Source organism: Triticum urartu, chromosome 4, assembly GCF_003073215.2.
Source record: "Triticum urartu cultivar G1812 chromosome 4, Tu2.1, whole genome shotgun sequence".
Lineage (NCBI taxonomy): Eukaryota > Viridiplantae > Streptophyta > Magnoliopsida > Poales > Poaceae > Triticum > Triticum urartu.
In genome coordinates this window covers 419071552-419081415 of record NC_053025.1, presented here as the reverse complement: position 1 = coordinate 419081415, position 9864 = coordinate 419071552, and the positions used below count along the sequence as shown (strand labels likewise).

Genomic DNA, 9864 nt, shown 5'->3' with positions numbered 1-9864 from the left:
CTGTTATTGATTGCAACAAAGGCAATGTCACTTTTCATGTTAATGGTAATGAGTATACGGTACACTTTCCGAGGAAACAACCTCAAATTCATAGTATCAATTCTATCGGAAAAATTCCATCGAATATATTTGGAGGTTTTGAATTTTCTCTTCCTACTGTCAAGAAGAAATATGGTACCCCCTTGTTAGAGTCTGAAGCAAAATGGAGCCTCCTCGTGCGTTTGGATTGTGGACCGTCAGATCGAAATCTCCTTGCGATACAGGCCGTCGGATCTCGATCCAAATCGTTGTAGGTCGTTGGATATTTACCGGATCAACCTCGGTCATCGGATAAAATTTCAATGGCAACAGAATGCAATATCCATGGCCCCACCAGGGCATTTTGGTTATTTCGCGTTGTGGGGGTATAAAAGGGGGGCGCTCCTGTGGCGGAGACCTAGCCGCCTCCTCCTCTCTCCCTCCCTCCCGCAGCCGCCTCTCCTCCCGCGCGCCTCCTGTCCTCCCACCCACATCGCCGCCGCCGCCGCCCACCTCCTCAAACCGCGCCGTCGGCGGCCAGCTCCGCCGCAACAAAGCCCCCCCAACGACGATGAGCAGCAGCGGAGGGAGGACGAGGAGCCCGACGGTGGCGGCAGCGGGGAGGAGCAGCAGCAGGGCAAGGCGGCGCAGCAGCAGGCCATGGGCGAGATTCCTCCCCCCACCCGTCCCGCGCCTCCTCTCCTCCGACCACGCTGCCGTGCTGCGCGACGGCGAGTGGGCGCCCGCCCTCCCCGTCCACGAGCTCGTCCCCGGGCACGTCGGCGGCTCCCAAGCCCTCCTGCTCCGACCCCGCAGAGTGCTCGAGTCATGGAGGGGCACCAGACGGTGGTGGGCGCTTGCGCCGCTGCTCCCCATCGAGCTCGCGCGTGCGGCACATCTGATGGCCAACACAGCCGTCGTCGTCGCCTTCACAATGTCACAATGGTGATTGTACAACTCTGCTGCCTCCAGCTCCAGCGCCCATCTCCACTACGGTTCATGGCTTACTTGACGAGGTCAACAGCTAATAGAGGTGCATCACCTCGTGCTAAATCGTGAGTGTAGTTGCTTTTTAGGCTAATGCCCTTTGGGATGCCATTTTTAGGTTGCAGTGTACATGCGGATAGTTAACTGTTGCCTAGGTTCTCCACGGTCCATACCTATCTATAGGAAGGTGAAATTATTCGATTAGATCTAAGTTCTTTTTTCACAGCAATTGTAGGGTATTTTAACTTTCTGTTCTAGGTTAATTAATTAGATCAAGGTTCTCTTTTTACTAGCAGGATATTTAAACTCAAAAAGGATATAAATAGCAGGGTATTTTAATCTACAGTTCCAGGCTGTGCAAATTAACATGTAAATAAACAATAGGTTGTATGTTTCTTAGTAACCCATAGGGTTATAAATGATAATTTAACATAGGAGAATCAATCTACAAGGTCTCCCTCATTTTTGCAATTCTTATCAACAGGGTGTGTGTTTGTATGATGCATAGGTTACCATATTACTAAAGTAGTATATATCTGGTCTTCTAATGTATGACCTGGTGTTTTTCTACTGAATCATTATCTTGGTTTACCCTAATTGTTGCCTTAAGTAGCTAATCATTTTTTTGTTCTGCTATGTGATGTATTCAGGTTGTTGGAGAAGTTCTCTCTTGTTGTTTCTGTTCATCACATTTAATGCTTGAAGCTTGCTAAACTAGGTGGACTTTATTTATGTCCAGCACAAGACTTCTGCAAAGATCAATGCACATCTTGATCTAGAATAAAGAGTATCCAATGGGCTCACTGACACGGATAATGTCGACAACAAGGTAGTAAGCTGGTGCATTACTATGTTCAATTGGTGCATTAGTTACTTCCTTGGTCGACAATTGGTGCATTATTAAGTATACTTAATTTGATTGTATAGATAGGGTTTCTACTTAGAGGATGTTGTTTTGGTCCTGAGATAACTGGAACAAAGAGAAGTGCAAGGCGAATAAGGATTTATTAGCAGCATGATATTATAATTGATGTGGTCCTTCCATGAACCAGTATGCGATTATTTCCAGTTTTGCAAGGGAGTGAGTAACTATAAAATTTAGCGTGTTCTAATATTTAATGCATATGTATCTTGGGATTGTGGAAATAAAAATTTACTATCCTTTGATTGCAACATCAAATGATATGTTATCTATTTGTCATTGACCATTGAAAGTTGGAACTGCCACTATACATATATGTGAGGTAATGGTAAATTTTTGGATTGTTGTTTTGTGGTCGATTCAGCTGCAAAAGGCCAGAAGCAGATATTCAAATTTGAGACCAATGATACTGTGCTTACTAAAAATAACAACTCTAATAATTGCACAGAGGATAGGTCTGAAACTTTTATTTACATATTTAGCTTCATTTTATCTGATTAGAGTATCCTCAAAGTATGGCAACTATTCACTTATTTAATTGTTCTTGGCCTTTTTTTCCTTTACTTGTACTCATTGAAACCTTTCCCTTTTGTTTGTAGTGGTGTCAGCTATGGCCTGGAGAGAGATGTTTAGACACCCTAAGATGGCATGTGTCGCTGAGGAGACATGATCTCCGAGCAGCCCTCCTCATAGCTCGCAGTCCAGGTCGATGCCAAATTCAATTTCTAGGAGGGTTTTTGTGCTGTGGCTGCGGGTTCGTGCTATCGGGGGAAAATATCTTTGGTTTGTTTCTTATATTGGTGATGTGGGTGAGTTGATTTCTGCCTGATTTGTTCCTTTCCATCTTGATCTGTGTAGCGTTAAGCATTTGAATGGAGCATGTATAGGCATGCCCCGGTTCATCCTAGGTGAGTGTGGATCTGTAGCTTCCTTATGTTTGATAGTCCACAATATGAATCTTTTAGGTTATCACTGAGGTTCAGTAAACCACGTCGGTTGACCTGTGTATAAGTCATTCGGCAGTCCACAATATGAATCTTTTAAATTATAACTGGGTTTCAATACACCATGTTGATTAACCTCTGTCCAAGGCGATCACGAGAATGGTTTGCAAAATGCAGTAGGTAAGGAATTTATTTATTTTAGTTCCTGAATAGATTACCTCGCCGCCTCCGCCATCTGTGCTCGCCTTCGCGTCGTCTCCTTTAACCCTGTAGCATCTTGTGGCTTTATCAAAGTCAGGCCATTAATTGGGTTTTTAACAAAACAGATTCCATTTGACCTACAAATATATCTGCAGTGACGTACTATTATTAGCAGTCATCTAGATACTCTACAGTTCCAGTGATAGATGAACTGGTCTATCAAATATGCATTGCTTTTTGTATTGCCTAGCCCTGCTTCGATTACATTGTTCTGTTATACTAGATGTCTATTCGCCTGTTGTGATAGCATATCTGATTATTTATATTGTTTGACATGTATTCCGTGCAAGTCGCTTGGTTGTTTGATGCGTTCGTGCTCGTCGGCGGGACGGTGCAAGGCGCAACTCCGACGCGGTTCCTCGCCGGTTGGACGGCGTTCAGGGTCACACATACACATGATTTTTTATTTGCTATTTGAAACTGCAGTTTGAGACCGAATCTCTTTTGCTATTTGAAACTGCAGTTTTTTAAGGGCCACACATACACATGATTGTGACTGGCCAATTTTGTGTGTCCTTTTCATGCCCAGAGTATTGCAGGTTGCACTGCTCACTTGAACCAGCATTACCTTCGAAACCGAATCGAGTTAACAGTAGATCCAAAATGTTTTTTTTGTCATTGGTTTGTCAAAATGGTGTTTGTTCACACACTGTCGGATGCTTAGTTCAGTTAAAACAATAATGTTGTATGAGTATAAGTAATAATACTAATGCGCTTTCACTCATGCTACGACCCCAGTAACAACTCTCTGAGATGGTTGTGCTCAAATTTATAGTTCCTGGTTAATGTTTTTTTATCTTTTTACTTTCTGTTGGTTTGTTTCTTTCAGTTTGTAAGTGGTCTTGGAATCCTGTTCACTGTTGGAAACTGTTGGACCTTGCTGTTGTTGATTGGTTCATAAGGTAAACTACGCCCTGCTTTATTTTTCGTTACTTGTTATGTGTTGATATCTATTATTCTTCATCTAATATCCATTTTTTGTCCTTTGTTTGGTGTGTGTTGGTGGTTTTGGGGTTGTTCCTTAATCATTACAACCAAGGCATATTAGAATTTCTTTGAAAATATCCTATACTTTGAAGTAGTTGTGCTCATCACATAGCTTGGTTTAATTTGTTGTGATGATTTGTGCTTCCTGTGAGAGTAATACTGAAGCTTAACTTCATGAGAGAAAGGAAAACGCTTGGGAAATTTAAAGTTTAGATGAGCTTTCTGTGGTTATTCCTGGTGCCATTGCTGATGTAAGCTTCGCCGGCTCTTTATATTTTTATGAGCATGATGTATGTGCTTTCTGTGAGAGTAAGGTAGTAATACAACACAAGATGATGTTGCCTGCCACTGTGTATCTGCTGTTTGGGAGTGAGGTGGTAAAAACTCCATATTTCCGACATCAGAAGGAAATCATAAAAAGAGTATACATGCACTTGCTCGACTAACAAAGCTGGTACCTAAGAGCAGGCCTGGTTCATGCTTTAGGGAGGTTAAATAAATTTCAGTCAGATGCAAAGTAATTTCTAGCATTGTTGCATTTGACCATCAGTAGATCATCATATATAACAGGACTATAGAACAAAGTACAGAAAATCATAACTTTTAGAACTGATTGTATTTCTGATTTGGTGGCTTCGCTACCGTTTTAGCTTAATGACATCTTCCAGTTCCCAGCTATGCAAGTCTAATATATTTGCATATGTTAGGTATAACACATGTATGATCCTATTTTGATACGCTATCCCACTTATGCATGTTAGCAATTTTTTGGAAGTTAGGTCATTAGAGTTACCAATCTGTCTTGATTCTGTAAGATTCATGGATCGATTTGAGCTGGCGAGCCACTTGCACTTCTTGAAGCTACTAACAAACCAGCAAAGGTGCACATCCCTGCAAACCAGATTGATCTTAAGACACTGGCTGAGCCCTGTGCATTGAGAGCGTACCCGTTTTGGTTAGTTCATATCTCCTATGCTTTGCTGGTTCTTATGCATGCACCCAGTTGGTCTATGTAATGATTGTTCCCTCTCCTTGTGAAGCTTGAAGGTTTCAGATGCACTGTCGTCATAAAATATGGTCCCCGGGGAGTCATGGAGGTTTGTTTCCTGCAATAGACGTGGCAAAAAATCTCTGCCACATGGAGATGGTTGCTGCTGCACTGCATGTGGATACAGAGGAAAGAAGTTCAGGTATCTTTAACCATCACAACTTACTTCCCTTCTTTCTTTGGCTCACAATTTGATATAATGATTGGCCTCACTGTGTTGCCACCTAATTAATTAGGTTCAAACTGTGTGTCCCTTGCATTGGCATCTACTATATATATTGAAAGTAGTTCTATTTATCTTTGCACCTTGATATATTTTCTAAAACCACTTATTATGCTTCTATTTGTATATATGACATTTTCTGTGTTTTTGTCATGTTGATGTGCAGGCAAAATTCCATTAGGCTTTGCTCTACTCTTAGTTACCATGAGAGTAAGTAACCAACACTTGCTTACTTCCTAATATTGACTGTGCGCTCAGTAGTATTTTGATTACTCATGTCTTGAATAAAATTCTGAATATAATAGCTCATGTCTTCTTATGCTTTTGTTTGATTATGATAAGAAAAGAAGAAATACTTTGATACATGATAGATATACATGAGCACATACTCGTGAATTTTCTATTAAATTTGTCCACTTGATTGCAGTTTCATCAATCGCTCTACATGGTGTCGTGCTTACTCTCGACATGCAATGGATTCAAGCGTGCGTAGGGAGCTTTTCTCAACCACATAGCGACAAATGCACGAGCCTTACGGTCTATGGTGTCACCGGCATGCAAGGTATACCAGGAACCATTAATCGGTCCTGCTCTACTTTTTTTGATCTGGGCAACTTGGATTCACAAATCTACGTTATTGCTGGTTGGTGGCTTGCTTGCAATATGAGTGGGTACCTCTAGACAAGAACGTATGCAATTTATTGGGTATCACATGAGGAAATTTAAAAATGCCTAATTTACTGATATTTGTGTGGTTTCCCAATGATCATACTCTTTATGGAAAGCTATATCTTTTAACCCTTTATTCGCTGCAGCTTTATCAATGTCGGGCCTTGAATTGGCTTTTTTGTAGAACATATTCATTTGGCTTGAAAATATATCTGTAGTGACATGCTATTGTTAGCAATCATCCACTTCCGCTACACTCCTGTGATAAATAAATTAGCCTATCAAACATGCATTGTTTTATGTGTTGTCTGCCCCTCTTCGATTACGCCATTCTGTTGTACTGAATAATTTTTCACCTGTTGCAATGGTGTGTCTGAATTATTCATATCCTTTCCTAAGGTTAACTCATGTTTATTCTGGTTCGATTGATAGGAACATTATTGCTCATATGGTTATTTGTTCCTAGGATTTTGATTTCTCTGTTTCCTCTTTCTCCTCTTCTTTATCATTTTTCTTAGGTTCATGTTAACTGATTAACAGTATGTTGTTTCTTTACTATCTATATATTGTTTCGCAGTTGCTAATCTCCATTGGATCGCTGCGTGGGGTCGCACATAGTGGTTGTGGCAAGTGGCATTGACAGGTACAGTTTTGTTCTCTTCTTCTTCCTATCTATGTGCAAGAAGAATAGAGGATGTTGCGTGGTTGACTATATGTTGTTTGAATTAAAGTACAAAGTCCATTTTGAAAAGTGTCGGTTATCCACGTCGTTAGTCAGTCAAACAAACATGTTACTCGGTATCCATGAGAAAATAAGTTTGTAGGTGCTGGGTGGATGTGCCCATTTTTTGTGCAGTCTAGGTAAACAGATAAAGAAGAACTTAACTTAGTTGGCACATGGATCCTAATCAGACGGTTGCGGGCTGTCGAGGGATACTGCATCAATGGCTAAAACAATTCGGGTGACGTGGCTTCACGAGAAGCCAGGAAAATCAGCTAGTGGGGTGCCCCTATTTAGATATAGAAGATTTTCCCCCCCCCCCCCCCCCCTCACACGCACAATCCTCATCTCCGATTGGATGCCATCTTTTAAGAGCACAGGATACAATATAAGAAAAGTTAATAGCATTGACTGCTAAAATTTGGACAATTAGAGCCTAACTGAATTAGTTGAATTTAGACTTTCTGATATGGATAAGCATATACAGATAGAGGATCAACATGACTGGGTGCTATAGAAAAAATGGTACCAAGAAATTGGTGAAGATGTGATAAAAGCTATAGATTTAGAAAATCAGTTTGTACTATTGATTCTAATCAATGGTATGAAAGATTTAGAAAATCAGTTTGTACTATTGCTTCTAATCAATGGTATGAACGATTTAGAAAATCACTTTGTATTATTGCCTCTAATCAATGGTATGAAAGTTATATATTAGAAAATCAACCTACACTATTGCTTTATAGGAAACAATATGGTGAACACCCAGGAACACCCAGTTTATTACATCGTTTGTGTTTGTGCTTTATCCTGATTGTAGTTTCAGTCATAGGTCACGCACGACACTTTCTAATAAAGGGTCATGCTTCTATATGGTGTTTATTTGCTATGATGTTTACTGTCGGTGGTACCTTTAGATTGTTGACTATATTTGTTTTGTACTCTATTCTTCTAGGGTGAATTTTGTTGTTATTTACGTCTATTCATCCAAAGGAAGTAGATGATTGATAGAGATTCAGAGGGAGCAATTGATATAGATAGTTGTTGTGGTTCCTATTTCTTCAGGTAGTTACTTTTCTTGCAGTTTCCTTTTAGTTATGAGCTTCCTCTACAATTTAGTCATTTCTTTATTTCATTACCAGTCCCTGTTGACTACAATGTAACCATGCATTGGCAGCATAAATTGTAGCAGTTCTTAATCAGTTAAAAAAAAAGCAACCTGATCAATCTTGCTTCAGATTATGTTTCTATTGCTATTGTGGCCTGAGGTCCATCCCCCGTCGCCCCTCCTCTCAAGCCGCTACGGTGGCCTATATGTTTTAGTGGGTTCCGTCACGCCGGGCTGCCCCAGGCCCTGACCCAGGGTTTGGTGGGCGAGCTCACTACCATCCTCCCGGTGGTCTTCTTCCTCGCTTGATTCTTGGGCACCCCATCTATTCTGGACGAGCACCTTCCATTGGTGGGTGAGGAGATCTGGCATGAACCACGTGCTGAGAGGATCTCCACTTCTGCTACCTCTGCATGCCCTTGGTATAGCAGATCCTACACCCTACCCTTTTTTTATTTGTTTCAGTAGAGTAGGATGAACACCCGCAGCTCAGTCTGGGTTCGTAAATTGTGTTTTCCTCTCCAATATGCTCTCTTTATGCTTCAACTGCTATGCTTGACCATCACTCACATATATGCACTGCCTGTTATTCCTAAATTTTGTTAGCTCCAGTCTACAACTACCCATACAGAATAAGAACAATCAGATAAATGTTGCATGGGATGTCAATAGCTTGGCCAATCCATTGTCTATTTGTCTTCTTTAGACCACATTGCATTGTTAGCTCCAGTTTGTTGCCTATTGTTCGTGTCAAACTCTTGCTCTGATTTCACATGGTCTAATTAGTGTTCTATAGAGAACAATGCTTTTGGATTATGACTAATCTCTCAATTGTTTAGGTGGTGGAAATTCACATTATTTTTCAAAGCACATTTAGTTCGTTTATCCTACATTATCTATGACAAGTCGATAAAAGATGTATATGTTATTTGTTCTTCCTCATGCTCTTTTCTTATATCTGTTCAGGCCTAATCTCACCAAACTTTGCTACACTTCACATCATCAGGGAAGGAGGGTAAGTAAGTAAATTGGTGACAACATATCATATTCCTTCAAGTCTTACTGAGTGCGAATTTTAAGTAGTGTAGTATCCCATCATTCCGTCAGCCAGACATTGAACTCACTGTGGACTCAATCAAAAGTATTTGAATTTCTCATATATTAGTTATTAAAACTATCAGTGGTGTAGTATCCAATCATTCTATAAGCCAAACATTGAACTGGTCGTGGATTTGGTCAGAAGTATTTGAATTTATCATATAATCTTGTGCTTTTTACTTTTATCTGACTATGTTACGAAAAGGACCAGTAATAACTAATGTGATTTGAAAACACATAAGATCTCACGAGTTAGGATGGACATAACCATGCCCTCTGAAATAGTTACCAAACTTTAAGGAAGTTTGTACATGTCTTCATTTTTAAGGATTAGGATGACCACCTATCACCCACTGCCCAAAACCTTTCATAGGGGGCCAGTGCATGAAATTGTTTTCTTGCTATACATACACACACTATATGCATAATTTGGCTAACACAAGATGTCTTTCAATAGATGCGTCCATCGCAATATCAAGCAAATCAGATGACAAGGTGTTTGGAGCAAGCTACTCATAGCCAACTACATAGTTTAGTACAATGCTGTATTAAAGCAGTGTAAATAAATAACTTGTATGGCCTGCTTTTGGTATATAGTACGGAACCTTGATCTTTAGGTATTTCATGCTACAATTGTTAATAAATGCACCGATGGTCTGTAACGAGATTTGATGTTTTGAATTGGACCATTACTGTTGTAAGTAAATATTATCTTATGCTTTTTGAGTAATACTACTAGGTGTTGGATTGTTAGACTCAATAAATATATACCATATGTTGGATCGTTAAAAATTCCAAGATATCTATTGTATATTACCGGATTAGCTAAAACGGGACCGGGTGGGGTGTGGCAGGCCGCAATATCATGCTATTTATAT

The 9864-nt window shown here is 40.3% G+C and overlaps 1 long non-coding RNA gene across 18 annotated transcripts; it reads left to right on the top strand.

The window, feature by feature from the left end:
* Nucleotides 1–432: 432 nt before the first annotated feature.
* On the top strand, nucleotides 433–9778 carry LOC125551838. 18 transcript variants are annotated; one of them, XR_007303239.1, is made up of 12 exons: nucleotides 433–1073; nucleotides 1656–1834; nucleotides 2527–2736; nucleotides 3962–4034; nucleotides 4935–5074; nucleotides 5160–5309; nucleotides 5557–5600; nucleotides 5818–5952; nucleotides 6637–6702; nucleotides 8019–8310; nucleotides 8855–8903; nucleotides 9444–9778. It is a non-coding gene; the product is annotated as an uncharacterized LOC125551838 (long non-coding RNA). The 18 variants fall into 18 exon arrangements; XR_007303237.1 differs by having other exon boundaries at nucleotides 4899–5074; XR_007303236.1 differs by having other exon boundaries at nucleotides 3423–4034; nucleotides 4899–5074.
* The last annotated feature ends 86 nt before the right edge of the window (nucleotides 9779–9864 follow it).